This window comes from Triturus cristatus, chromosome 4_2, assembly GCF_964204655.1.
Source record: "Triturus cristatus chromosome 4_2, aTriCri1.1, whole genome shotgun sequence".
NCBI classification, from domain to species: domain Eukaryota; kingdom Metazoa; phylum Chordata; class Amphibia; order Caudata; family Salamandridae; genus Triturus; species Triturus cristatus.
The window spans coordinates 202478855-202506697 of record NC_140586.1 but is presented as its reverse complement, the minus strand read 5'-3'; the positions used below and the strand labels follow the sequence as shown (position 1 = coordinate 202506697).

Here is a 27843-nt window from a genome sequence, read left to right as displayed (position 1 = left end):
ATTTTGATAAGGGCATAGTCAATTCTACTTTTGTAGCGGCCATTATCGAAGGTGGCCCTACCCGTTTTGTCGGAAACAGTCCGCTCGTTGGCAGCCCTAAAGCCGCGCTCTAGGCAGAGACCCATCCACTGCAGGGCTGATTCTGTCCATTTCTTAATGGGTGTGAGGTCTAACTGGGGGATGCTCCACTCGGCATCCTCCTCTGTCATTAGGATTTCTCCGTCCAAGTTTGGAGGCTCAAACGAGCAGTTCAGATCGCCTACAATTATTATGTTACTAACGGGTCTAAGGGAGTCCAAAAAGGAGTCCAATATTGGAAAGGTGTCAGAGCCACGCCTGCCAGGCTTGGCTCTGTTATACACATTAATAATGTAGATCTCAGATCCGTCTAACTGATACAGCTTTAAGGCGAGGATATCTGGACTGTCTACATGTAGTTCTTTAATTTGGTGATTCATAGATTGTTTGATCCAAATGGTTAAACCCCCTGACGGTCTTCCTTTAGTCCCACAAACTGCTGCTTTGTGGAAGTTAAGGTACCCCATATGATGTATTGGATCTGTAGCCCAGGTCTCCTGGAATGCCAAGATGTCATATTTATCCACCAGATCGATCCACTCTACAGTGGGGATTTTGCTCTTTAGACCTGCGATATTCCAGGATACCAGGGAATGCAAATGGGTGCCATCACCAAAGCGAGTAGGAGAGAGAGGTAGGGCTGGTTGGGATACCTTAGTTCCAATTGGACTCGTGCTACTGCAACCTAATTCGGGAAGTCTAATGTCCTCATTCATGCAGACTCCTTGGGATTTCTCCACGGCCTGAACATATGCCCCTGTCTCGGTGATCATGGGAAGTGGGCCGGGAGGGGTTGAGACTATGGGACCCACAATAGGGACAATGGTAGATAAAAAATTCTTTCTTAATACAAGATGGGGGTACAGAACGGGGGCTATAGAAGGTGCCACGCAGCTTTCACCCCAAAATACCCGGTTTATACTATTGCTGATACTAGATGTTGTCACTGTGTGGCCCACGATCTCAATTTTCCTTTGCCAGCCTACACTACTTTCCCTATTTCTGGAGCCCAGTCAATCCACCCCCTCCAAGCCACTTGATGACTCAAAATGCTTGGCCAGGGGGGGGGTGGAATTCCTGGTTTCGTGCAGTGTATAGGTGTCTACGTGTTGTATCCCACCCATTGTACGTAACAGGAGATTTTCTGTAAGGTGAGCTTGAGTAGAAGTAGCTCAGGCTTAGTGTTTGAATTCCCGTTTTGTCCCGCATCTCTCATTCATAACAGATGTGCCTAACCACTCTAACGTCCCTGAAATTGACAATTATACAATCGCCGTTCAGGTCCTTAGATCTCCACCCCAACCAGCTCACCCTTCTCACGTGCAAAATCTCCACATTTATTTCTTGTGGGAGTGGTCGATTTTTGTTTAACCAATAGATCACCTTGTTCTTCAATTCTCTGTGAGTCTCTATTTTGTCATGCTGGATATCTGGGACATTAGCCAGGATAACGGTATAAGGTGCAGATTCAGGGGGCAAGTTAATACAAGGAAGCTTGGCTCGCTGAACCTCCTCCCCAGGTTCGTGGTTCTCTCTAGAGAGTGGGTGACAACCGCATACTATGCGCGCTAGCTTATTCCCGCCTTCTCCAGCTTCTCTGGCAGCACCCTCCCTGGTGTGACCAATGGCAAAAGTTTGGGTTGTGACATTTGTGGGGGCTTTATGATGTATTTGAGTGTTTAAGCTAGATAATGCCTCCTGGGGGGTTTCTGTTGTGGAACTCTGGGAATCAGTGATCACACTCCGGGGCAGTTTGAGCCCGAGGGCTCGTAAAGACTCCGCTGTTTTATCTAAAGTTGCGGAGTTTGCCGCTACAGCGCTTTCCAGTTTTACCATAGATTTGTTTATAAGTTTTACCCTCTCAAGTAGGGAAAGCAACAAAGATCTTAAGAGTTGCTCTAAGATTTCCAGGGTACCTTTTAGGGGTTGGTTGTCAACAGGACGACCTTTTAGGGGTTGGTTGTCAACAGGACGACAAGGTAGTTGCTTAGATGTCGTAATGCCAGGAGCAATGGTGGCAGTTCTATGATGCGCTTTAGAAGTGGAAGATACGTTTGAAGCGGTAACTTTAGTTGACTTCTACCCTTTTGTGTCCCTCCCCCTCGCTTTCTTTAGCCAGCAGTATGTTGGAGATGTTTGATCTTTCCTAGTTGAGGTGAATTGGGTACATTTATGAGGGGCAGAGTGGGAAGAGGGGAAGTGTTGGAGTTAGCAGGACTATTAGCTAGTATAGATATACTATGTGGGGTTGAATCGAAAGAGTTACTGGTTGTTGTAATAATAGACCCACCCACTCCTGCCCGCTCCACACAAGTTCCGGGGCAAATATCGTCGATTGCCCTTGGTTGCTCTGGGGAGACAGCAGTCATGATAGTACCTAAGGAAGAGCGTTTGGATAGCAGCTCTAGAGACAGCCTTTTTTTGGTAAATAGAATTTCTTTTTCCAGGACATTGGCTGCTCTAGTAATGAACTAGTCCAGAGTTCCAGATACAGACCTGCCGAGGCTACTTTGTGCAATCTTCCTCCCATTTCTAAGGCACAGCGCCATAACAAAAAGCTCGTATAAATTTATATGACACTATAAATGTTAAGCGTAGAACACCTAGATAGTAATACGTGGGCGACTTAACCAGTAGGCAACTCAGATGCATGAACAAAGCATTAAAAGTCTCACTGTGACTAGTAGCTTAGATGAAAGGGAGGTGGCCCAGCCTAGCCTCTTCCAGCCCCGGACGGCCACAGACGGCCCGCCCTTGGCCCGGGCTTAGCCTGGCGCATCCCGCGCGCGTCCTCGTGGGGCGAGGGACCAGGTGGGGCTTTATGCGCCGCCTAGCGCGTGATCGGCAGAGCGTCCTTGCCCAGGGACACCTGGGAGTTGTAGTACCCGGCCCGGCGGAGCCAAGCCCGGCCGGTCACCGTTTCCGTATTCCTGGAGGGGAGCGGAGCCAAGCCCAGCCTCACGGGCACTAGCACAGCAAAACCAAATCAACAGGGGCCCAGCAGGAAAGCAAAGGACTCACGGAGCAGAGCCCAGTGAGTTAGAGGAAAAGCAGGGGGCTCCGCACCATGTGGGGCTTTATGCGCCGCCTAGCGCGTGATCGGCAGAGCGTCCTAGCCCAGGGACACCTGGGATTTGTAGTACCTGGCCCGGCGGAGCCAAGCCCGGCCGGTCACCGTTTCCGTATTCCTGGAGGGGAGCGGAGCCAAGCCCAGCCTCACGGGCACTAGCACAGCAAAACCAAATCAGCAGGGGCCCAGCAGGAAAGCAAAGGACTCACGGAGCAGAGCCCAGTGAGTTAGAGGAAAAGCAGGTGGCTCCGCACCAGGTGGGGCTTTATGCGCCGCCTAGCGCGTGATCGGCAGAGCGTCCTAGCCCAGGGACACCTGGGAGTTGTAGTACCTGGCCCGGCGGAGCCAAGCCCGGCCTGTCACCGTTTCCGTATTCCTGGAGGGGAGCGGAGCCAAGCCCAGCCTCACGAGGACTAGCACAGCAAAACCAAATCAGCAGGGGCCCAGAAGGAAAGCAAAGGACTCACGATGCAGAGCCCAGTGAGTTAGAGGAAACCCATACTATGTACCTGCATTATGCTGTCAGAGGGCGAAACCAAAGACAGCTTTATTTGCACTTTCACTTTAAAAAGGAGAAATGGTGGATGTCATGTCTTGTGATCAAGGGCTGTTGAGCCCGAAGCGCGTCATGTCGGCATTTGCACTGAAATAAAAAATAGCACCAATGAATGGGTGTCCGTCTCCTGCTTGAAAGTTTGCAAACAGAAGCTTTCAGAAAGTTGGAGATTTACCTTTACATATATATATATATATATATATATATATATATATATATATATATATATATATATATATATATATATATATATATATATATACACTTTTCTGAGGAAATTGGAGACTAGATACATCCTGAACCTCGATAGCAAGTCCCCAGGAGGCCTCAATACAACAGAGGATCTGTTTACCTGCCTTCAGTAATCAAATACACATTTTCCATAGGAGGCAATATTTTAGTGTAACAGTCCTTCAAGGTCCACCCATTGGCTGGTCGTCAACTTTGGCTCTCATGGACGACACAAAGGAGCCCAGAAGGGGATGTCAAATTGTATTTTACAGTAACCACAGGAGACTGCCACACCAACCTGAACCACGATAATAGTGTTTTTTTAATTCATTTTAATACACATGTACTGAGAAACTAGTACTTAAGGGTTATCACTGGTCATAGACCTGTGCAGTTTGTATTAACTGTTGCACAAGCACTTTAGTATTAAAGAATTGACATAAGTAAAGGTAGACCACCATCTGAACCCCCAGCTAGCATATACAGCATCACTAATACAGCAGATACACCGCACTAGGCAGTGATACATCAAATTGAAATTCTATATTCAAGGATGTAGGTTTTATAATATTTATGGCCTATTTTTAAAAAAACCTTTTAATGAATAGCTATTTATTTACGTATTTATTTATGTATTTATTTATTAACATACTGCTGCTATCATTACGCTTTTCATCTTTGAATATGCTTAACAATTATTGCTGTTTTGAATGTATTCAAATGGGAAGAGGAACAATATCTGTGATAGATCTGAAAAGTAACAACAAATACAGTGAATTGCTCATTTGCATTGTACCGAGGCTATATGCCAGACGAGTGGGTAGTATGTTTTCTATGTCTAGTAATCCGTAACTATCACTAATTGCACTTTGTCACTTTAAAAGGGGTGGAAAAACAAATCTGCGTTGTCATGTGATCAAGGTCCGTCTGGACCGAAACGAGTTATGGCCGACATGAAATGAAAAGGAAATTGATGCACTTATCTGTGGTCCGCGCCTGCTCCAATCGAAAGGAAAGGTTTCACGAAGAGCGGCGATAAACAATATTAAGACCGGAGTGGCTTCTGCCGGTCAAGCGTAGACCCCCACCTAAAAAGAGGCGACGACACACAAGAAGCTCCTTCTACCTGGCGTGCACCGGAAGCAATCCTTTTACGGAATGAAAACTGTCACCAGCCCCCCCCACAGCCTAGGATTGAACTACCTGATCAGAGCCTGTGGGTTTCGTGTCGGAGGACTCGTCAGTCGCGGGCGGTAGGATCAGCAACGGCACAGTGGGGTGAGTGGTGTGCTAGCGGTGATAGGGGAAGCCAGATTACTGGAGTTTTTTCTGTCAGACATCACCGCATTTATTCAAAACAAACATTGACCAACATGTCGGCAGACACGGTGAGAGACCAGGAGGCGGCAGCCTCCGAAATGTTCAGAAACATCCCTTCAAGCGACACAAACAATAATTACAGGAGTACCAATACAATCCCAGCCAACAGTAGTGTCAAAGACAAAATGAAAGCCCTGGAAAAACTGATGCGAGCGGAGCAAGGGAAATGGTGGGAACATAAATCTTTGCAGAGATATCTCGATGTGGGGAGGATCCCGAGAGTGTTAAGGATCCTCATAGCGCCAAGCTATGAACAACCTAACCCGGATATGATGCAAGACTGGGCCCAATGTAACCTTGATTCGTCAAAAAAAATAGTGGAAATTCTGGTAAAGTATGCGGAGCTGGACGGAGTGACTTTGAAAGAAAAAATTGAGACATTAAATGAAGAAATAGGCAAACTAGGCAAAAGTGAGGAATTAATCAAACTAAGGGAAGAAATGACAACAAGACTTTGCAAAGAAGAAGATAAGATAAAAGAGTGCAAAGCGTTCAAATTCCACCGAGATAGAGTGGATTACGAGACAGGACGTATATTCACCTTCTCCCAAAAATACGAAGCCATGAAAACATCCAAAGCCAAAACAAGAACCGAACAAACACCGAATGCCCCTACAAACAGAGGAGGCACAGTAATACGTCCAATTCAGACTTGAGTTTGGCAATTAAAATTGAGACAGAACCTGAAAGTCGACAAGCAACCACGAGCGGGGCGCTATTTAGATTGACTCCAGCTGAGGAACTGGATTTTTTGTGCCAGGAGGAGCGGTCAACACTCCGCTCAAGGGGGGAGGAGCCAAGATGGCGACCGGGACGGCAGCGTAGATTCCCGGCTCCGTGAACCTCCGCATCCCGCACGGATATCCTGCATGAGATCCTTACTCTGCGCTACGAGATCGTGTTCGTAAACGAAAGTGGCAACCGATCGTGTGACTCCGAGGTCTCTGACTGCCGTACAACCGGAGAAATCAGCGGTTGAACTTTGCGGCCCGTGCGGTCCCGAAGCCGGGACCTCGAGTGGACGCCTTGGCCGGGTGGCAGTTGAACAACAGCGGCCTGTGGTGACTGGGTGGAGTCGGTCCACCGAAGCGGAGCTCCCCTCGGCCTGCATTTTGCTGTGGCCGCTCCCCCCTGCTGAGCGTTGCGGACTGATGACATGCCCGGGTGTACAATTCTCGGATTCTGTGGCGATTGCCCCTGCCTTTGACGGTGAGCTGCCCGGACGCCGTCCCTGGCTCGCCCTGATCCTTAAGGGCTGCTCCCGGCTTTTCGCGGGAGCTGGTCCGTGGCGGAGACGACTGTTGCCCGTGACCGCGCAACGGCTGAATCTGTGCCTGCCCCAGGATCCCTGTCTTCAGCGACGTGGACCTTGAGGCGTTGTTCCCGGGGTCCTGGCCCCAATACGAGTCGGGCCTTCCCAGCGGCCATTTTGTCACGATGCAGCCTACCATCCTCTCCGCTGGGACGCAGCGAGACAGGGGGTGTGTGACTTTCGGGAGTGTGGCGGAGCTGCTCTGGGGTACGGCGACCTCCTGGAGGCCCTTGGTGCCCTTCATTACTCCTTGGCTCATGGCGCCGGGATCCTGGGGGGGAAGCTAGATGATGTGGTAACAGCGTTGGGACAGTGGCGGCATGCTGGTCCACGGGTACACAGTGGCTTTCCACACTGCACACAAGAGGAAGATGTTGCGGCCTCCCCCGCGATTAGTGTACAGCCGGACACTCCGGACAATATGCTACCGTGTGGTCGGCTAACTGTGGACTTGATCTGTTCCGGAGGTATTGGACCTGAGCGGAAGATGGTGGCCTTGTCCCGTGCGCAGTCTCCGGCGGCCCGGGGACAATTCCAGCAACGTGTGTCTCATTTGGCTGATTCAGCCTGTCTGGACCCTGTGTGCAGCGCAGATCCTGGGGCGGCACTGGAAAAGACACCCCTCCATGAAGCGGTCTGTGCGGATGCTCAGAGACTTCCACCCCACCCGTGTGCGGCGCTTCCCGATTGTTTTTGGACACTCCTGTACCTTGGGACATCGGACATGGTGCTGGGTCGAGGGGCAGGCATGGGCAGAATCGCAAAAAGCGGTCAAGGCTGAGGCCGATCCTTCGGGGGTGGTCACCTAGTAGACAGGCGGATTCATGGTTGCGCGCTCTCGTGGTTATTCGCATAGTTGGTGTATAATGCTCCCCATTCCCCCCCCCCCCCTTTTTGATATGGTCGACTTGGTGCTGCTAATTGTTTGCTGGGGGGAGACTTCACCGTGCGGGAGGGAGAAGCCGGGGGTATGTTTTTAAGGCCCTCCTCCAGTTTATTATATTCTTTCCGCCCCCCCGTCTGGGGGGGCTCTTTCTCACTCTCTTTTTTCCCTGTCTCTTCTATATTTCGGGTCTAGTTCCAGGGCGACAGGCACACTGCTGGGGGGTGGGGCCATACTCATTCGCAGAGGTGCAGGGTGGGGGGATGGGGGAGGGGACTCTTTAGTCTTTATCTCTTTTTCCATGGCCTCCTCTTTTTTCTCTGTTTCTTTTTGCTTATTTTTTCTGGGATCAGTGCGATACACCACCCTGATTGTGAATCGTTTGCTCTTCATGTGTGCCACAGTTTCCCGGGGTTCGCTGGGCTTTAGGTACGGGGACCTGTAGACGCAACTATTTTTGATATTTCTCCACATCCGTACTTTCCCGCGCCGGCGCCATTGATTCAATGTATTGCTGCTTATTGTTTACGTCTCTTATCCTTGCCCCTTCTCGCTGTTGGGAAATTGTTTGGCACCTGATCCTACTGTTTTGTCTTATTATAAAATGAAAAACCCTTTCTCTCCTGGTGTCCTACCTGCGCGGCTCATTGGCCGGACTATATTGGATTGAAGACTTTGCTCTCCGGGGTGCCGCCTGTGTTGACATTTGCTTTTATTATCCTGGTTACTTAGCGGCCGGCCCCGGGGGGTTGTAGGCCCATACGTGTAAATGATTGAAACATCAATAAAGGTTTTTCAAAAAAAAAAAAAAAACACTCCGCTCAAGACACAAAGGAATACAGCAGGAAGAGGCGAAACCACAGGCACAGGGAGAGGCGGGAAGAAAGGCCAGCCTCCAACAAGAGACGAGGGAGAGGGTGGTGGAACCGCAAGCAATAGACAGCGAAGACATCACAAAAACAGCAATCAACCTAACCAACATTGACCTGAATAAAGCTGAGAAACAGATACTTCCATTGGGCCTCTCCTATTGCCCGGAGTCCAATTTCAATTATGCTAATACTCGAATGGATGTTTATAGATTTGTGCACAAACTCAAATTGCAGAAATATCACGCATCTCAACAACAAAAAACAAACATGGAAATTGAAAATCAAAGCCAAAGTGAAAATATGCAAGGGACTGTACCAATATTAGATATGACCCTGTTGGAAACACTTATGGAATTGCAGGAGGAAACCGGTAACACAACTAGTCAGGAAGACACCCAATATGCTAGAAGCCAATCTCAAGACTACAATGATACGACATCTGTATTGGATTCGACCAGAAAAAAGACACCATTTAAAATAAAGTTGACGTTTAACCCAATAGCACCCAAGGATAGCATCGACATCTTCGATGAAAATGTAACATTGAAATTAAGGAACTGAATTTCAAAATACAAAATACCAAACGAAAATTCAACAAAAGAAATTGGGAATATAATCAGCTGATAGCAAAACTTCAAGACAATAACAAAGTCGTTATTAGAAACTCTGACAAGGGTGGGAATATCAGATTATGTTACCGGATGAGCAACAGTTTGGCACTGAAAGCAATGTTTAATGATTTTTATGGCAAACTAGTGTCGTGGAAAAGCGCAGGTCTTTTAACTATGGACGAATACAAATTTATCAGAAAAGATCATCCAACGGTCCCTAACATCTATTTAATTCCCAAGATACATAAAGATGAGCTAAAACCACTGGGACGCCCAATTATCTCGGCACAAAACGGCATATTAGAGAATGCCTCACAGTATATTGACTATTTTTTACAGGACTTAGTCCAACTATTGCCATCATATATAAGAGACACTAGTGACTTTATTTCCAAACTACAAAACTTTGGGTGGAAAAATTAATATTTATTGATGACTCTAGACGTGGTGTCCTTATACACTACCATCAATCACAAAGATGGAATACTGTCTCTTGCACATTATTTTGGAAAAAACAAGACCACTTTGCCACCCCACAGTATGATGCTAATCAATATGTTCAGCTTCTGTTTAAACAACAATGTTTTTTGTTTGATAAGACACTTTATCAGCAGATGCGTGGAGTTGCGATGGGGGCCGGCTTCTCCCCCAGCTATGCCTGTCTACATATAGGCTGGTGGAAGGAGCTGGTCCTTGGCATCACACATAAAGAAGTCATGGAAAAGGATGTTAAACTACTTTTGCGTTACATTGATGACTTATTTATTGCGTGGGAGGGATCTATGAAGGAAGACACTGAATTTGTCACTGACATTAATAAGAACAACATCAATTTAAGCTTCACTTCAGTTATCAGCACCTCCACTCTGCCTTGTCCTCCGTTATGTGATTCAGAGTCCTGTGAAATATGGGATCCTACACATCGGTTATCTCCTACTATCGTGGTGACACTACTCAATCGGGTGGACAAAGATAACGCTGGGAGTCCAAAAGACCGAGCACACTTAGTATATTGGGGCAAGTGAGTGAATACTAGATTGTTTGTGTTTATGGGCTAGTTTCACCTGCTCGAAGCCATTGATCCTACATCCATTGTACCAACATTTGATGCTTCTCTTCCTTATCGCATAGTGTGCCTTCCTGCGTAGCCTGCCATATAACTGTCGACTGTATTACTCTCCCTGTCTAATTTGCTTTGTAATTATGCAATGTTTCCTGTTTTTGTATTCTTACTTGATGTCGACATTGCTTTTATGTCCTTCCTTACATCCTTTTTGTAAAGCGCTCCGATATCCATCAAAATCTTGTTTGCGCTATATAAAACTTTATAAATAAAATAAATAAATCAGTGATAAAAAGGTCCACTTCCTAGATCTTGAGGTATACCTAAAAATATTGGGCCCGATTCACAGAACTAACTTATGACAAAATCCTAAACTTACTACCATTTTGGTATTCACAGAAGGCACTTACTCATTTTGGTATTCACAGAAGGCACTTACTCATTTCGGTATTCACAGAAGTTAGGAGTCCTAACTTTAGGACTCCTAAATGCCGTCTGTGAATACCGAAAGCCTTAAAATTAGGATTTTTCTCAGTTTAGTAGTAGTATAGTTAGGACTCCTAACTTTAGGACTCCTAAATGCCTTCTGTGAATACCGAAAGTCTTAAAATTAGGATTTTTCTCAGTTTAGTAGTAGTAAAGTTAGGACTCCTAACTTTAGGACTCCTAAATGCCTTCTTTGAATACCATAAGCCTTAAAATTAGGATTTTTCTCAGTTTAGTAGTAGTAAAGTTAGGAGTCCTAACTTTAGGACTCCTAAACTGAGAAAAATCCTAATTTTAAGACTTTTGGTATTCACAGAAGGCATTTAGGAGTCCTAAAGTTAGGACTCCTAACTTCTGTGAATACCGAAGTGAGTAAGTGTCTTCTGTGAATACCAAAATGAGTAAGTGCCTTCTGTGAATACGAAAATGGCAGTAAGTTTAGGATTTTGTCTTAAGTTAGTTCTGTGAATCGGGCCCTAACAGACTAGAAACTAAAGTCTATAGGAAAGAGATAGCAGGGAACTCTGTACTCCACTCTTCCAGTTTCCACCCGAGACATCTAGTAGAAAGTATCCCCTATGGGGAAATGCTGTGGTTAAAAAGAGTTTGCAGCAACCCAGAAGATTTAGCTACCGCACAACAGGAAAGCAAAAGGAGATTTCTATCTAGACGTTACTCAGCCAAAACGGTAGACACAGCTATCACTAAAACACAGGGTCTAGATAGATGCTCCTTACTAAAACCCAAAGACTCTAGCCTCAAACAGGACTCAATGCAACTGAGACTTATTCTAGCCTACAATGCACAAGAAAAACGATCAGAAACATCATGCAACGTAATTGGCCAATTGTACAGAGCGACCCTATGATAGGCTCCAAATTACCAAATAGATTGGGGATCACCTATAGGAAGGCGCCTTCAATGAGTATGAGGCTAGTAAAATGTAGTCCTGAAACCACAGACCAACATAATTGCCTTGCGCAACGCAATGAATTTACCAATTGTAAAAGCTGCAAGGCATGTCAGTTTGGAGTAAATAAAAAAAACATACAAAACTCCTTTCAGTGAAAAAGAAATCAAAATAACTGAGTCTTTACACTGCAAAACTGACTATGCCATATACATATTAGAATACTCCCGCAATCTAAAATACGATTCCAGCAAATAAAAGAATTTTACAACACATCAGGGCTATAAACAATCATGACCCATCGTACCCAGTGACAAGACACTTTTGAGAAACACATGATAACAACCTCGAACACTTTTCATATTACCTTATAGATGCAGTACCCATCAATAGAAGGGGAGGGGACAGAGAGGGAATGCTTTGGAAATTGGAGACTAGATACATCCTGAAACTTGATAGCATGTCCCCAGGAGGCCTCAATACATGGAGGATCTGTTTACCTGCCTTCAGTAATTGAATACACATATTTTTCCCAAGGAGGCAATATTTTAGCGTAACAGTCCTTCAAGGTCCACCCATTGGTTGATCACCAACTTTGGCTCTCATGGTCGACACAGAGGAGCCCAGAAGGGGATGTCAAATTGTATTTTACAGTAACCACAGGAGGCTGCCACACCAACCTGAACCACGTTAATAGTGTTTTTTTTATTAATTTTAATACACAAGTATGGTGAAACTAGTACTTAAGGTTTATCACTGGTCATAGACCTGTGCAGTTTGATTTTAATTGTTGCATGAGCACTTTAGTATTAAAGACATTACACATGAGTAAAGAAATCGATTCCAGGTATTCGGCACATCTAACATCGTTCCAAGATAGCGCCCACCATGGAACTACGGCCGTTCGCTTTCTAGCTCTATGATGAAGCAATTAGGGAAGGAACTCGAGCGTATTTAAAAGCAGGGACGAGGCCGAGTAAGTATTTTTCAAACTCTGGCAGGAAGAAGGAGCAAGCTCGGAGGCTTTTCAGTCCCGGTAAGAATCTGTGAAGTACTGATGGGGTAAAGGAGCTACTTAGAAAAAGGATTAGCATAACTGACGGGCGGCAGCGTTTTTTATACAATATAGTCCCCCAGTCTGTAACTTATGAGTGACTATATGCGCGGGTGCGGCATTTATTTAATATCCTAATATTTTAATAAATTGTATTTACCCTGCCACTAATTTAAGTGACCCTAGATGGAGGGGGGATATGTCTCTCACATAACATAGTTTTTTATAATCTAGTGGTTTATGAGGGATGATTCTTATGGAGGTACAATCCCCAACCTGGTTTCTAGCGCAGATCTAAAAACGTGTTTACAGACAGCTTTTAACATATAAGCAGCATATTAGTGGGTAAGGGCTTTGATTTTTTCTGGCCGGTAAAGGGATTATTTTTGACATATATTTTCACATGTATGCAACTCTCAAATAAACAGGTTAGCCAACCTACATTATGATTATTTTTATGCACAGGCACTGCGACTTGAAATTATTGATGCGGGCAAGACCAGAACCGGAACAGTTAGAAGCACATGAAAGGAGAACTGTGGGTTTTTATCGTTTTATACGCCTTATACGCCATAGCTCCTGTGGTTTCTTATGATCAAGCCTTTATAAAGGTAGGATGAGGAGGGTACTGCAACCCTTTTTAGGATTTGTGATGCATAGTCTTGTGACAGAGGGATATGATTATTTAGAAATCCCTGTTTTCCTCTCATAGCACTGCTGAAATACTCCGGGATAGAAGAGATGATCGATCTTCTTTTTTTAATCAATCTATAATCATTGCCGCTGTGGTTTATTGAAAAGAACGCCAGAAAGAAGGTAGAGTTATGTATATCCCTTCTCTTTGGGCTTGTAACTTGTTACTAGGAGGGAGAGACCATGTATTCATACTTATCCCCTTTCATTGTTATCTTTAGGCATTACTAGTAAAGCAGATGCTCACGCCTCTACCTTGTACGGCCTCTGTGGGGTATATGTGGGTTGATCAGCCACCTGTTTAGGAGGAGTCAGATCCCCTAATTCAATTGATGCTTTAATTTTCGGCTGGGTATCAACCCTCAGTCACATACGAATGTATGTTTGCGTATGGATGTTAATGATTTGTTTAATTTGCGTCACCTAAATGGAACCAAAATTGTAATATAATATGTTTTTACCCTTTTTGAATGTGCTGAGAAATGATTTAAATTTTATTGTGTATAACTGGACATTGGTTAAATTAAAGTGTATGGGCAATGTATATTGCGTCTGCTGAGAAGGATAACATTGCAAAAATATTTTTTATATAATGTCTTTATAGATTGTGTTGGGAGATCGTTAATGGTTGTTTGAAGCCTGAAGAAGGTGGTCTATTAGCTTATGCCACCGAAACGTGTCGCTTTGCTTTGAGAAGTGCACCCAAGAGACCACCTGGTTCTACTAGGAGAAAGCATATTTGGAAAAGTGTAGAAACTGGGTTATCAAGTTTAGTGCTGTGCACTTGGTGTGCCCATTTTGATTCTCCACTCTTTGTGTTGTTTATAATTTTATTTTGACATTCTCATATGTTGTTGTCTTTAAATCATGTTTTTAACCAATGCTGATATTCAAAGTGTAGTAATTATATATGCATTATTCTGAAACTCGCTTTTTTTTATAAAAAAGGTTTTTAACTTATTGATTTTGATAAAGAGCACAAACAAGAATAAAATATATTGTACTTCTCATAACACATTGTTTTGGTTTTCATTTAAGGTTGGTGATGCATATAGTGTATGGATGATATTAATGTGTATACATGATAGTGTGGATCCGGATGCTTAAAATAAACCCAAAGGGAATTTATTTTTGACAGATGAGTAAAGGTAGACCAACATCTGAACCCCCCAGCAAGCATATACTGCGTCACTAATACAGCAGATACACCGCACTAGGCAGTGATACATCAAATTGAAATTCTGTATTCAAGGATGTGGGTTATTATAATAATTATGGCCTATTTTTTTAAAAACCTTTTAATTAATAACTATTTAATTATGTATTTATTTATGTATTTATTCAGTAACATGCCGCTGTTATCATTATCATTATGATTTTCATCTTTGAATATGCTTAACAATTATAATAATAACAAGCTAATAAAGCACTTGGATACACTTACTAGTGTGTCCCCGCGCTGCGGCACAGATCAGGTTCTGGGCAGAGGAAAGAAGAAAGATTAAACAAGAGAACTCAAAGATGGAAAGAGCCAGGTCTTTAGCTTTTTCTGAAAGACTGTCTCCACCGACTCCAGCTGGAGATCCGGGGGGGAGTTTATTCCAATGTTTGGCAGCTAGAAAATGAAAGGAGCGGCCACCCTTTATTGTTGTTTTCTATGTATTCAAATGGAAAGAGGAACAATATTTGTGAACGATCTGAAAAGTAACTACAAATACGGTGAACGGCTCATTTGCATTGTACCGAGGCTATATGCCAGACGAGTGGGTAGTATGTTTCCCATGTCTAGTAACCCGTAACTATCACTAATTGCACTTTGTCACTTTAAAAGGGGTGGAAAAACAAATCGGCGTTGTCATGTGATCAAGGTCCAAAACCATAGAAACCCGGCAGTTATAGTTACCTAAGCTAACTATACTTTACGCCCCCACAATGCACTGCTTATGACCTCATATATTACGTCACTCATGACATGGTCAGTGACATCACTGATGACATCTAAAATGACATCACTGATGATATCATCCAGTGATTGTGAGTGTTTCGTAAATGTTTTTGAGTTTTAAAAAACATATATACTAAGGTACTACAAAAGTTAAATTAGTATACCTTGTCAATTACTAATGAGTGATACTATTTCAAACATTATGTGAGTGGCTTGGTGTATTTGTGAGTGGGTGTGTGAGCGGCTGTATGGGTCAGTGAGTGGCCGTATGAGTAGCAGTGTGGGCGAATAAGTGAGTGTGTTAAGAGATTCATTGGTGAGTGAGTGGCTGTGTAAGTAACAGTATTGGAGAGTGAGCGGGTGTGTGAGTGGCTGTATGGATGTGTGAGTGAATGAGTGGGTGTGTGAGTGAATAAAATGAAACGAAAACTTTTAATTTTTTTCTTTTTTAAATGCATCCCGTTTTCCTTTAAGGAAAACGGTCTGCATTTAAAAAAAACTGCTTTATTTAAAAGCAGTCCCAGACATGGTGGTCTGCTGAGCCCAGCAGGCCACCATACCCGGGAGGGCCTGCCATTCCCAATGGAGTCGCAAATTGCGAGAGGCTCATTAATATTCATGAGCCTCTCAATTTGCGACCCCATTGGGAATCGCAAACAGTGTGATACACACTATTGTACACTCAAAATAGTGCCTCGCAAATTGCGAGTCGCAAAAAACTCACAATTTGCAAGGCACTATTTTGCACATCGTACATCTGGCCCATAGTCCTATCTATGTAATATATCTATTGAGTCAGGCAGTAGGAAAAGGCTAGGAGCTCTATAGTTTGATTAAGGTGGAAGCGGGAGACCACCTTAGGTAAGAATTTGGGGTTGATTCTAAGAACAAACCTGTTGCTATGTACTTGGGAAAAAGGTTCCTGAAGTGCCAGGGCCTTTAGTTCACTCATATGGCTAGGAGACGTGATGGCTACCAGAAAGGCAGTTTTCAAGAGAGAAACTGCAAAGGGAATGAATGCAGTGGCTCAAAAGGAAGGGACCATTAGTCTGGTAAAGACAATACTGAAATTCCAGACTGGTGCTGGGGGTGCCCTTGATGGAATGATACGTATAATGCTCTCAAAAAGGCTTTAATTACTGGGATTTAGAAGAGGGAAGAGTGATTCCTTTTCTGCATGTATGCATCAATGGCCGCTAGATGTAGCCAAACTGATGTGAAGGCTAACCCTGACTTTTGTAAGTGTAGGAGGTAACAAATAATGTCCTACAATAGGTTTAAGAAGATTTATGTGGTTAGGACTACAATAGTGGACAAAACGCTTCCACTTAATAGCATAGTAGGTCCATCTAGTGGGCATATGGGCTCCTCAGATTATGTCCAGGCACTTTTGAGGTAGACCAGGGTTATCAAGTTCTAGGACCTCAGTAGACAAATCACCAAGTTGAGCTGTCTGAGGTCTAGGTGTCTTACTTTGCTGAGGTGTTTTGAGAGTTGATACGTTCTGTTAGGGAGCGTCTCATCAGGAGCAATGGAAATTTCTGGAAGGATTGAGAACCGTTGCCTGGCCCAGGCTGAAGCCCCAAAAATGAGGCTGAGGGATGTTTGCTTCAGCTTCTTAACCACATAGAGTATCAGTGGTATCAGTGGGAGAGGTGGGAAAGCATAGACAAAGACGCCTAACCAGTTCATCCACAGAGCATTGCCAAATGACTGGGCATTTTGTGGTTTCGTATGTAGCGAGAAGGTCTTAACTTGGGGTGCCACATCTGTGAAAGTAAGGGAGTACAAATTGTAGGTGGAGTTTCCATTTGTGGACGAGTTGCAGCGAACTCCTGAGGAGGTCTGCAGAGTCACTGTCCACTCACGAAAAACTCTCTGCCAGGAGATGAACTTGGTAATGGGTGGCCCAGCGCCAAATTTACTGAGCTAGGGCCAGCAGTAGAGGGAAGTGTTTGCATCCTTGTTTTTGGAGATAGAACATGATGGTCATGTTGTTTGAGCATACAAGGACTACTAGGCCTTGATCTTATAAAGAAAGACTTTGAGGGATAGGTGAATGGATAACAGCTCCAGGTAATTAATGTAGAGGTCATGCTAGTGAGGTGGCCACAGACCCAGGACTGCCATGTTGTTGAGGTGTGCTCCCCCAGCGGACTAGAGTTGAGTCTACGGTGATGGTCACTTGCTTAACTGTGTCTGCTAAGGGCCTACCACGCAACAGATTGTAGCTGTTGTACAACTAGAGAAAGAGATGGGTGCTAGCTTGTATCAACTCTAGATCCTCTAACTGACCCTGCACTTGTGACCACCTTGACAGGCACTATTTAAGCGGGTGCATAAGCAGTCTTGCATGGGACACTAAAGCAATGCATAAGGCCATCATTCCTAGAAAGCACATTACTGTGCACACTGGAAGTGGACAGTGGCAAAAAAAGGTAGAAGCTACTGGAATGCCTGCACCCTCTGGGGCTGGGAAAAGCTTTGCACATTACTGTGGTTAGGACTGACCCTAGGAAGTGTTGGACTTGGAGTGGTTCCAAGTAAGATTTTATGGAGTTCCTGGGAAGGAGGAGGGAGAGTGAGACCAGGGTGTGGCTGGACATTCCTGTCTACTTGTGCCCCTATTCAGTCAATCATCTAAATAGGGTAATACATGAGTTTCTCACCTCTTGAGGTGAGTGGCTACCACCGCTAAACACTTCGTGAAGATCCTTGGAGCTGTGGTGACTCTGAAGAGCAGTACCATGGAATGGTATTGTTGACCATTTACCATGAAGCAAAGGTAGCATTGATGGGCTAGATGAACTGGGATGTGAAATTAGGAGTCCTTCAGGTCCAGTGTGGCCATGAAGTCACCTTGCTGCAGCAGAGGGATGACATCCTCTAGGGTGACCATGTGGACATGTTCTGACAGGATGTATCTGTTGAGAGAGCGGATGTCGAGGATTGGTCAGAGAGATCCATTCTTCTTGGGAGTGAATAAGTATGGGAGTAGACACCTTTTCCCTGGTGTTGGTGGGCTGCTGGCTCTTTGGCTCCTTTGAGTAGACGTGCCTAAACCTACCCTTGCAGCAACATGGCATGTTCATAGCTAGGGTGGATGCGAGGTGAGATGTTTGGTGAAGTTGAAATGAACTCATGGCAGTAGCCATGCTTTATGATGGGCAGGACCAATTGGTCTGTGATGATCTCCTTCTAGTGGGGAAGAAATCCTTGAAGTCTCCCCTGACAGGAATAGTGTGATTGGGGGATGCGGGGCATGTCAGTTCCTAGAGGTAGAGGCTCACTTACTGGGAGGGTCTCTGCCTCAGTCTTTGGAGCTATTCTCCCTAAAGGACCCCAGTAAAAAACTTCTGCCTCCCTGTTGCTGAAAACCCTGTTGGACTGAATTGGTTCTGGGGAAGTGGACTTGGACCCACTTCTAGCCTGCTGCTTCTTAATTGAGCCCCTGCCAGAAGGGACCTGGAGGGCATCCATCACCTTAGCGGTCTCAGTGTCCTTCCTAATTTTCTCAGGCATGATATCAACCTGTTGTCTGACCAGGTATTTCCCACCAAACGGCAAGTTGACAAGTTGAATCTTTGGCTTGGAGCCAGAGACACGAAGCCAGGAGTGTCACAGAAGAATGATTGGGGTGTTAATTCCCCTGGCTGCTGTATCCACCAAATCCAAGGCACACCTGATTGTAGTATTGGAGAGGTATTTTTTGCATCAACAAGTTCATCCCCACTTTTACAGTATTCATCAGGTGTAGAAGCCCTTCCATCTCTCCTCAGTGAGCGCTATCACACCGAAAGAGGAGGCCTATGGAATGGTGCATGGCTGAGCTCCCTTCAACTTTTTGCTTGCACCATCAATTTGCTAGCTCTCCTTGTCACCCGTGGCCTGGGTTGCTGCCCTTTTTCTAGCAGAGGTGACAACTAGGGAGCCTGTTGGGGCATGACCTCAGATGTAGAGTGGGTCCGAGGGTGCAGGCTTATATTTTTTTCTCTATAGAAGGTGTGATGACCCAGGATTTAATTAGTTCCTTGAAAATCTCAGAGGCGGATTTCATCATGCCCTTGAGCATGGGGAGGAATTGAACGGAACGCTGTGTCTTTAAAAGCTTCTCCACCAAAATAGCATCACCTTTAGGGGTGATGTAGGGGTCTACGTTATGGTAGTTGGCTGTCTGTTGAATAACTCTGGGGTATGCTGTGATGTCATCGGGCGGGGAAGCCGTGACTGAGGCATGTTCTAGACGTGGGTGTGTCTGAGGTTCCAAGTCATAATCCTCCTAAGGATCAACTGAGGGACTATGGTAAGCTAGTTAGTTCAAAGAACCAAGCTGGGGATTAGTGGCTAGGACTGCCCGTATCGGAGTATGACTCCTGAGACCCCTGAGAGGAAGTCATAGGAGGTGAGTGAGGAGATGGGGGTGGAGGAGGTGGTGGTGGTGGTGGAGGAGGAAGAAACAGAGATGGAGGTGGAGAGAAGTGGATGCTTTGTCCTTAGGCCTCTTTAAGGGCAAAGGAGGCACAGATGTTTCAGGTGGTAGGAATTCTTCAAAAGCAAGCCTGCACTGCTTTGGCAAGGTCTCTTCTGAGGCAGAGACCTTGCCTGTGCATAGGTGAATGATGATCCTCCTTGGTCTCTAGTCCAGCTCCTGTAAGAACCTCTTGAGTACTGAGCTTTCCTTGGTCTCATGAGTGGATGGCTTCAGAGTTGACAGTGTTTTCAGAGTCGATGGCAGCTGCTTCAGCACCAATGGTGAGGCCAGTTTCAAAGTTTTGGTGCTCATAGGCAAACTCGGACCCAAGGCTTGCTGAGGGTCAAGACTCCTGGAGGGATCTTTCCCTGGCCCTTACTTTGGTGTCAAACCAGCACTCAAGGGCAGTGGTGCACCTGAAGGTGGCAGAGGCTTATGCACACGGCTTGATGCCCGTCGACCATAGCGGCTGTATTAGGCTCTGACATCTGCCCATTTCTGGGCTCTGAGAGAGGCGTGGGTATGGCTAGTACTCCTGTGAGAGCGGGTTTGCCAAGGTAGACCGGAGCCGACTGAAGTGGATGGAAACTCTTCGGGTGCCTCGTCTTCTTCTGGAAGTTCTTCCTCCTCTGGCTCCAAGACGTTAGAGTAAATTATCTCGGGACAGGGTTGGCATGCTGGGAGACTCAACAGATTCCTCTTCTTTGGAGCTGCGTGTATCAGCCTCGCAGACGATGTCTGGCATTTCTGAGGAGGACTTAGGCATTCTACTGTGAGGCCATCAACAGTCTTTCGCCTGGTGCAGAGTTTTCTTGTGGAGCACCGAGGAGTCGCCGCACTGGCTCTTGTCATGCTACGCCAATAGATAAAGATTGCAGCCAGTGTGGAGATCAGCCTGTGGGTATTTAGAATAGCACTGCAGGCATCTTATGAAGGGTGTCCCTTCTATGATCTCAAGTGCATCTTCATACTCTGAAAGTAGTTTGCAGTGGCCCCAGGCTCGACGCCGATGGGCTCGAAATGCAGAGTAAGCGCCGTAAAAAGGAAACAGAGTGTTGAAGAGTCTTCTAAGAATGGGATGGAAGGCAACAGACTCTGAGGTCTGAACCCGATGGCAGAGAAAAGCAATCTCACAATGGAGTTGTGCTCATGCACATTAATGAGCAGAGGAGGAGTCACTGAGACCTCATGATTCAAAAGACTTCTTTGAAGAAATACAACTTGTAATCAAATTATCTACCAGGAAGTAAGTATGTGGGATCTGCAGCAGTATGTGCACATTTCCTCCCCTCCATTACAAGTGTCTCGAACCCAGAAATGTGTTTACCATGTGAGACCTCCACCCACAGTGCCCTTAATTTGCTTTTCATCCTTTAGAGTTGTCTCTGCTACTGGAGGTCTTTCTAGTAGAAAGCATAATTGGAAGTAGTGTTTATCGTAACGGGTTTCTTAACTCACACTTGTATCAGAGAAATGTAAAAAGTGCAATAACATGCCTCACTTGCACTCTGTTTCTAGGCACCCACTAAATACTCTAGGGGTACAGTGAATATACTGGACTTGTGTTGGAAAATGTTCTGTCTGCCATGTTAATTTGGGAGTTCCCCTAAATTACCTTGCTGTTTGCTCCAAGCTTTCTGTGTGGACGTTGGAAGGATGCCTGGCCCCTCGCTTGAAGGAGAACTGTCAGCTGCTTTGCACTGCTTAATCCTGAAAACAGAAATACATATTAAACCTACACCCTGATTGTCCCAAGCTCAGGAAACAGAAGAGCAGATTCCTTTCTATACCACAATAGAATTCTTATAGGAGTTGGTATCAGGAAGCAAACAGGTTAGAAATCAGAGCATCATTCAGAGTTTGTCAGACATTGAAGTCCACTAGAAATGTGGTGGAGTACCTTGTTTGCCAAAATGAAAGTCCGCCAACTCCAGTTAGACTTAGGCACAAATTCATACTTTCACCAGTAGCGTCCCTGCAGACTATACTGATGCCCTGAAAGAATTTGGGCTGTCAGTATAATTACATCATAACATCTGCCCATTTATAGCCAATGATCTGATGTATTTTTTTCTATTCTGGACCGTCAGAAAAAGCCTGTCAGCCCCAAAGAGAGAAAAAGACAAATGTCCCCCAAAGGCCACGTGAAAGATGAAGAGCTCAAGCCTTGGTCTCCCCCTAGATAGTAACCCAGCTTCTCATACAATTAAAAGAAAATAGCCAAAATTAACTTATAGACAGCTTCATCTCTGCCATCTGAGCCTACCTGCTAGGAAGTATGTAGGTGGAAAGTGCACCCAGGGGTGTCCTCATTTTTTTCATATCTGTGAAAGTATCTTGCATGCAGCCTATATCACTACACCTAGGGTCTTCCCCCTGTCCTATTCTGCGCAAATGTCTCTGCCATGAGATATATCTACTAACAAGTGCACATGCACGATCTTCACACAAGATGTTCTCCCTATTGTCATCTTTGTAAGTGCACAGGCAAAATCTCTACTCAGGGTGTTCTATGTTTCCTCATCTCTGCAACAGTATCTGCCATTGAGAATGTCTAACAGGAAGTGCACATATAGGATATGCGCAAAAATAGTTCTTCTTTCCTCCTCCTAGCAAATGTTTCACCCAGGAGGGCATTCCACCATAATATCGACCCCAATTTTTTATTTGACTATAATATTGTGGGCAAAATATTGTGACTACAAAAGTATTGTGGACAAAACTATTGAAAGTATCTTGTAAGAATTGTTCAGTTCAATGTCCTTTTCATTATGTACGTTGTATTGTATATTATTATTATTACTGTATAAGTATAATACGTATTGTTTTCTGTTTTTAGTTTATTATATATATATTACTGTAAATGTATAATTTAAAGAACAAATGTTATTGAAATATATTTTTTTTTCTGGTTGTTGGTTTCTTTGAGATATTTGTTACATGTTAAATAAGACATGCTTTGTAAATTATTGTATGTCATAGATTATTTTGAATATGTACGTTTGTAGTATGCTATTTTTAGAATTAAAATAATATTATTTCTTTTGTTTTAATTATTTTTTAGTTTAGATTAAAAACAAATTTAGCAAAACTTTCATTAAAATGTAATAAATATTATTTTATTTGTATATATTTTTTAAGGGGTAATTCAAATATATGCACTTTCCCCAATGATTGTTAAACTCGAGCTAGAATATTAGGGCTAACCATCCCATGTATGCACTTTCCACAATGTTTATTGGAACGAGTTAGAATAGTAAATGTGCCCCCTTCAATGTTTGCACTTTAACCTATGTTTGTTTGAATATATTTAGAACAGTAAATCTGGCCACCAACCCAATGTATACACCTTCACCAATGTTTGTTAGACTCAGGTTTGAATGGTAAATCTGACCGCCTCTCCTCAAATCCCCACGTATGCACTTTCCTCAGTGTCTTCAAGACTGAAGAAAGAATAGTAAATCTGAACCCCTCAATGTCTGCATTTCCACAGTGCATATTAAATTGGAATTAGAATAGTAGCTCTGGACCCCACACTTTTATTTATGTCCTTTTCCCAGTGTTTGCTGGACTGGTATTAGAAGAATAGAGTATTTGCTCCGCACTCCCATCTATTAATTTTTCATCAACGTTTGTTAGATTTGATTTAAATTAGCAAATTTGAATCCTCTCCTACAAAATGTATGTAACATATTTTTTCCAATATTTGCATGATTGTATAAACATAAGTGCATTTGAATGTTTTTTATTTTTTCATGTTGTTTTATTTTTTTGAATTGTTTATTTAATTTTTTATGTGTTTTAGTGTTTGACAAATGTTAATTAGTTTTAGTAACTCATTTTAAAAAACAATTAGAATGTTTTCCTAACTATATAGTACATTTTAAAATGTCTTTTTTATTTAGTTATATATGGTCATAATGCATTGTATTATATATTTTAAATCATTGATATTATATATTTCTATTAATATGTACCTTTTTACATTTACTAAATGTTTTATAAATTAATAATGTCATTTTTGGTTTATTTGTATATTTTAAAGTTATATGTATTTGAATGCATTCAAATTCTATAAAAGTTATTAAAGTTATTAAATTATTTTTACGTTTTCATATTACAATTTTTTTAATGCAATTTTTTCAAATATTCGTTTAATTTTGTTTGAAGTTACAATAATGTGAAGACGATTTAAATAAATATGCTTACCTATGTTATGTAGATAGTTTGGTCCGCAATTGTTTTTCAGTCAATATTCTTTTAGTTTACGTTACCAGTATGTAAAGCATATTTTTGCCCTCGATATATTTTCTGTGATTTTTTTGTATCCTGACATTTTTTGCTCAATATTATATTACACAACTGCCATATCGGTCTGTCTATCAGGAGGCACACACACTGGATCTGCACCAACTTTGTTTTCCCTTTCTTCAGTTCTGCAACAGTGTCTACCTTGAGACCTATGAGGATGTGCAAAGGTGGGATATTTCTTCCTTTCCTCATCGTTTCTGCTGTTGGGCCAATCAGGAGGGGCACAGACGGGGATTGCACCCAGCTCGTTCTCCTTTTCCTCATCTCTTTTAATGTATCGCCGTTATGCTGTGTTTATCAAATATTAGTTCAAGCAAAAGTAAAATCTGTACCCAGAATATTTTCCCTCTTGACATCGCTGCTAAAGAGTCTACCTTGGCACCTATCCACGATGAAGCACACAGGTAGGATCTGCGCCCAGCGTATTCTTCCTGGCCTCATCTCTGCAAAACAATCCCAGCCATTTGGTGTCTAGAAGGACATATACATATGGATATCTGTGCACAGGATGTTCTCCCTTTTTTGCCTTTGCACAGATCTTGCCAAGAGAGCCTGCCAAACAGAGCAGAGGTGGAATCCGCACTCAATATGTCTCCCTTTTAGCATCTTTTCAAAAACCTTTGCTCTGGGGCTTGTCTACAGGTGGAGCACGGGTTGCTCCTAAGCTCAGAGTTCCTTTCTTCATCCCTGTAAAACGTTCTACCTGGCAGAGGATCTACTAGGATATGTAGATAGGAATCTGCACATGGGGTGTTTTCTCACTCTTCGGGCCCGATTCACAGAATTAACTTAAGACAAAATCCTAAACTTAGTACCATTTTGGTATTCACAGAATGCACTTACTACTTCTGGTATTCACAGAATGAACTTACTACTTTTGCGATTCACAGAATAAACGTACTACTTTTGCTATTCACAGAATGGATTTACGACTACTAACTATACGTCCGCACTCGGGCTGGAAATTCCGGCCCGGAGGTGGAGCTTCCGGCCCAGAGGAGGGGCTTCCGGGCCGGAGGCGGAGCTTCCGGGCCGGAGGCGGAGCTTCCAGCCCGGAGGTGGGGATTCCGGCCAGTGGCGGAGATTTAACCATGGCCAAAATCTCCACCTCGGGGCCGGAAGCTCCGCCTCCGGCCCGGAAGCCCCGCCTCGGGCCGGAAGCTCCGCCTCTGGGCCGGAAGCTCCGCCTCCGGGCTGGAATTTCCGGCCCGAGTGCGGACGTAAAGTTAGTAGTCGTAAATCCATTCTGTGAATAGCAAAAGTAGTAAGTTTATTCTGTGAATCGCAAAAGTAGTAAGTTCATTCTGTGAATACCAGAAGCAGTAAGTGCATTCTGTGAATGCCAAAATGGTACTAAGTTTAGGATTTTGTCTTAAGTTTGTTCTGTGAATCGGGCCCTTCATCTCTGCACACGTGTTTGCCATAGGCTGTACCTGCACCATTCTGTTCTCCTTTTCCTCATCTTCTCTGTAAGGGTTTCTGCCAAGACTGCCTATCGACCACATAACCAGGTGGTAAATGCAGCAGTATATTCTCCCTTTCGACATCAGCTTTATAAAAGTATCTGCCAAAGAGGTTTGCATAACAGGAAGTACTCAGGTAGGACAAAAACTACAGCGTTATTAATATTCTTTTTGCTTTTGCTCCGCTGCAGTTGTCTCTAATAATGGAAGTCTGTAAAAAGAAAGCGTCCTTGGATTAGGGTTGCTGGTATTGCACCTTCTTCACCTACACACGTATCTGGAAGATGTTCTAAGGCGCCACTGCAGACCTCACTTGTGTTTCAGTCATAGACACTCACTGTAAGCACTAAGTTTACATTTACTTTCCTAGGATTGTTAGATTGTATGCCTACAATTTTTCTTTAGAAATTTCCATGAGTTACCTTGCAGTTTGCACCAAGCTTCCTTGGTGGACGTTAGAAGGATGCTGAACCCCTCAGCTGGGACAGAATTGTCAGTAGCCGGGCACTGGTTAATCCTGAAAGCAGAAATAGAAATTAGATTTACACAGGCATGGCCCCAGCTCAGGAACTAGCGCAGTGGGTGCCCTTCAATAATAACACAAGCAGGTGATGGCAGTCTTAAAGGAGTTACTAACAGAAAGCAGGCAGGATTATGAAGTAAACTGGCAATACCATGAGGTGAGTAGAATGCAGAGATGAGTAAATACTGGCAGGAGGGGTAGAGTTTAAAGTCGCTTCTCAATAACCATGGAATATACACCGACAGCAAGAGAGGGGACTATTACTCACCACACAAAGAACCATTTTATACTGTAGAACAAGTGTGGCAGTGAAAGTGTGGTCTCTTACTCACTCTTGAAACATAAGCAAATCCGCAGATGGAAAGAGAAGGAATCTCAACAAGGACATTGATATGTCCTTTCTAGATTAACTATTCCACACATGTGGCTATGCCTCCAAATCACCACGCAGGGCGCTGCTTTTGAGAACAGTCAACATTGTTGTCTCAACGTTTTACCACTAAGAACCCCACACAATTTAGATACCTCACAGCTTCAGTTATTTTAATTGTTCTCTATCCATGAATGTACTCTTTGTAGGCCTAGCGAGGGTGTATTTTACGCATGGGAACTCTCAATTACTTGTTCCAATGTACTAACTAGCAACATGCCCATGTATCAGTTTTTATGATCAGATTTATGTTGTGAAGAGGAGCCAGAAGAAAAAGGAAAAAGGTTGCCAGGGTACCACACAGACTCTTAAATAGTGTGGTTCTTTAAACCATCTTCACACTTTTTTTTAGGGTAAATTACACACTCAAATTGGTGATGCCACCTTAATACTAACATGAAGTCTGTCATGGCTAAAGTTCTCAGTCCACAAAAAGATTACAAATAGAATTTTGTATAGGTAAATAAACTTTACTGATATCCCTGGATCACAAGATTAACAATGATTTAACCCGGCCCCCGGATCCGTATGCTTCAGCGCAATATATTGCCCCTCATAGATCAAGCTCTCATCAAGATGGTTCTAGGTAGGTACTCCCTACAAAACTTGCACTTGGCAAAAGTAAGTCCATTAGACGAGTTGTATCTGCGCAGTTTCCAGAATGACCTCCATCAAAATTAAAGACATATACACTGACAGCAAGAGAGGTGCTTGGATACTAATACACTAACGTGAAGGACCTCCGAAAGTCAAGCAAGAGGTGTCTTTCACTGACAAATGACAAAAATGCACTGACTGTAAGAAAGGGATCACTCACTAACTATAGAAACATATACAGTAACTGCAACAGAGGGTTGCATGCTACAATATTGATCAAAGTAATATCTGCCTGCCCAGATATTGGATCTGGAATATCCAATATAACTATATCATGAAGGGAAGTGTATTTAGGTAACTATAGCTTTAATATTCTTAGCTACCCATTTGTGTAGCTTCAAGTTATAGTCAATTTATACGTTATATACTTCCCTCCAAGATACAGGGGTAATCAATATTCTGGGTACAACATTTTGGGAGGACGATATATATGATAGAGTTCCCAAGACAGGGAACTTTCACTGACAATGTAAACATACAGACTGACAGCAAATGAGATGCCTCTTGCTGACCAGAGAACTACATACACTCACAGCGAGAGTGGAGTCTCTCACTGCTGATTGCAATAACTATGGGGATACCAAGAGATGCATCTCTCACTGACCAGAGGAGTATAAAGGCTGGCAGCTAGAGAGACCTTTCATTGGCCACAGGAGCATGTAATTTGACAGCAAGATAGATGTGCCTCACTAACCATAGAATAGTGGCAGTGGGAGAGGGGGCTCTCTCTGACCATGAGAACATATTCAGGACAACAAAATAGGACCTTTCAAAGACCATCTAAACATACACTGGCAGCAAAGGAGGGTCTTTTACTAACCACAGAAACATATTTACAGATAAG

At 43.7% G+C, this 27843-nt stretch overlaps 1 protein-coding gene across 3 annotated transcripts in view; it reads right to left on the bottom strand.

The window, feature by feature from the left end:
- Window positions 1–27843, bottom strand: part of LOC146833387 (single-pass membrane and coiled-coil domain-containing protein 3-like) — a 203399-nt gene that overhangs the window by 156378 nt on the left and 19178 nt on the right. For all 3 annotated transcript variants that reach the window (XR_014960575.1, XR_014960576.1, XM_085601189.1), the window contains exons 2-3: window positions 25812–25906; window positions 21231–21325 (exon numbers count right to left, since the gene is read on the bottom strand). The gene's annotated coding sequence lies outside the window, so the exon portion shown is untranslated. The remainder of the gene's footprint in view (window positions 1–21230; window positions 21326–25811; window positions 25907–27843) is intronic.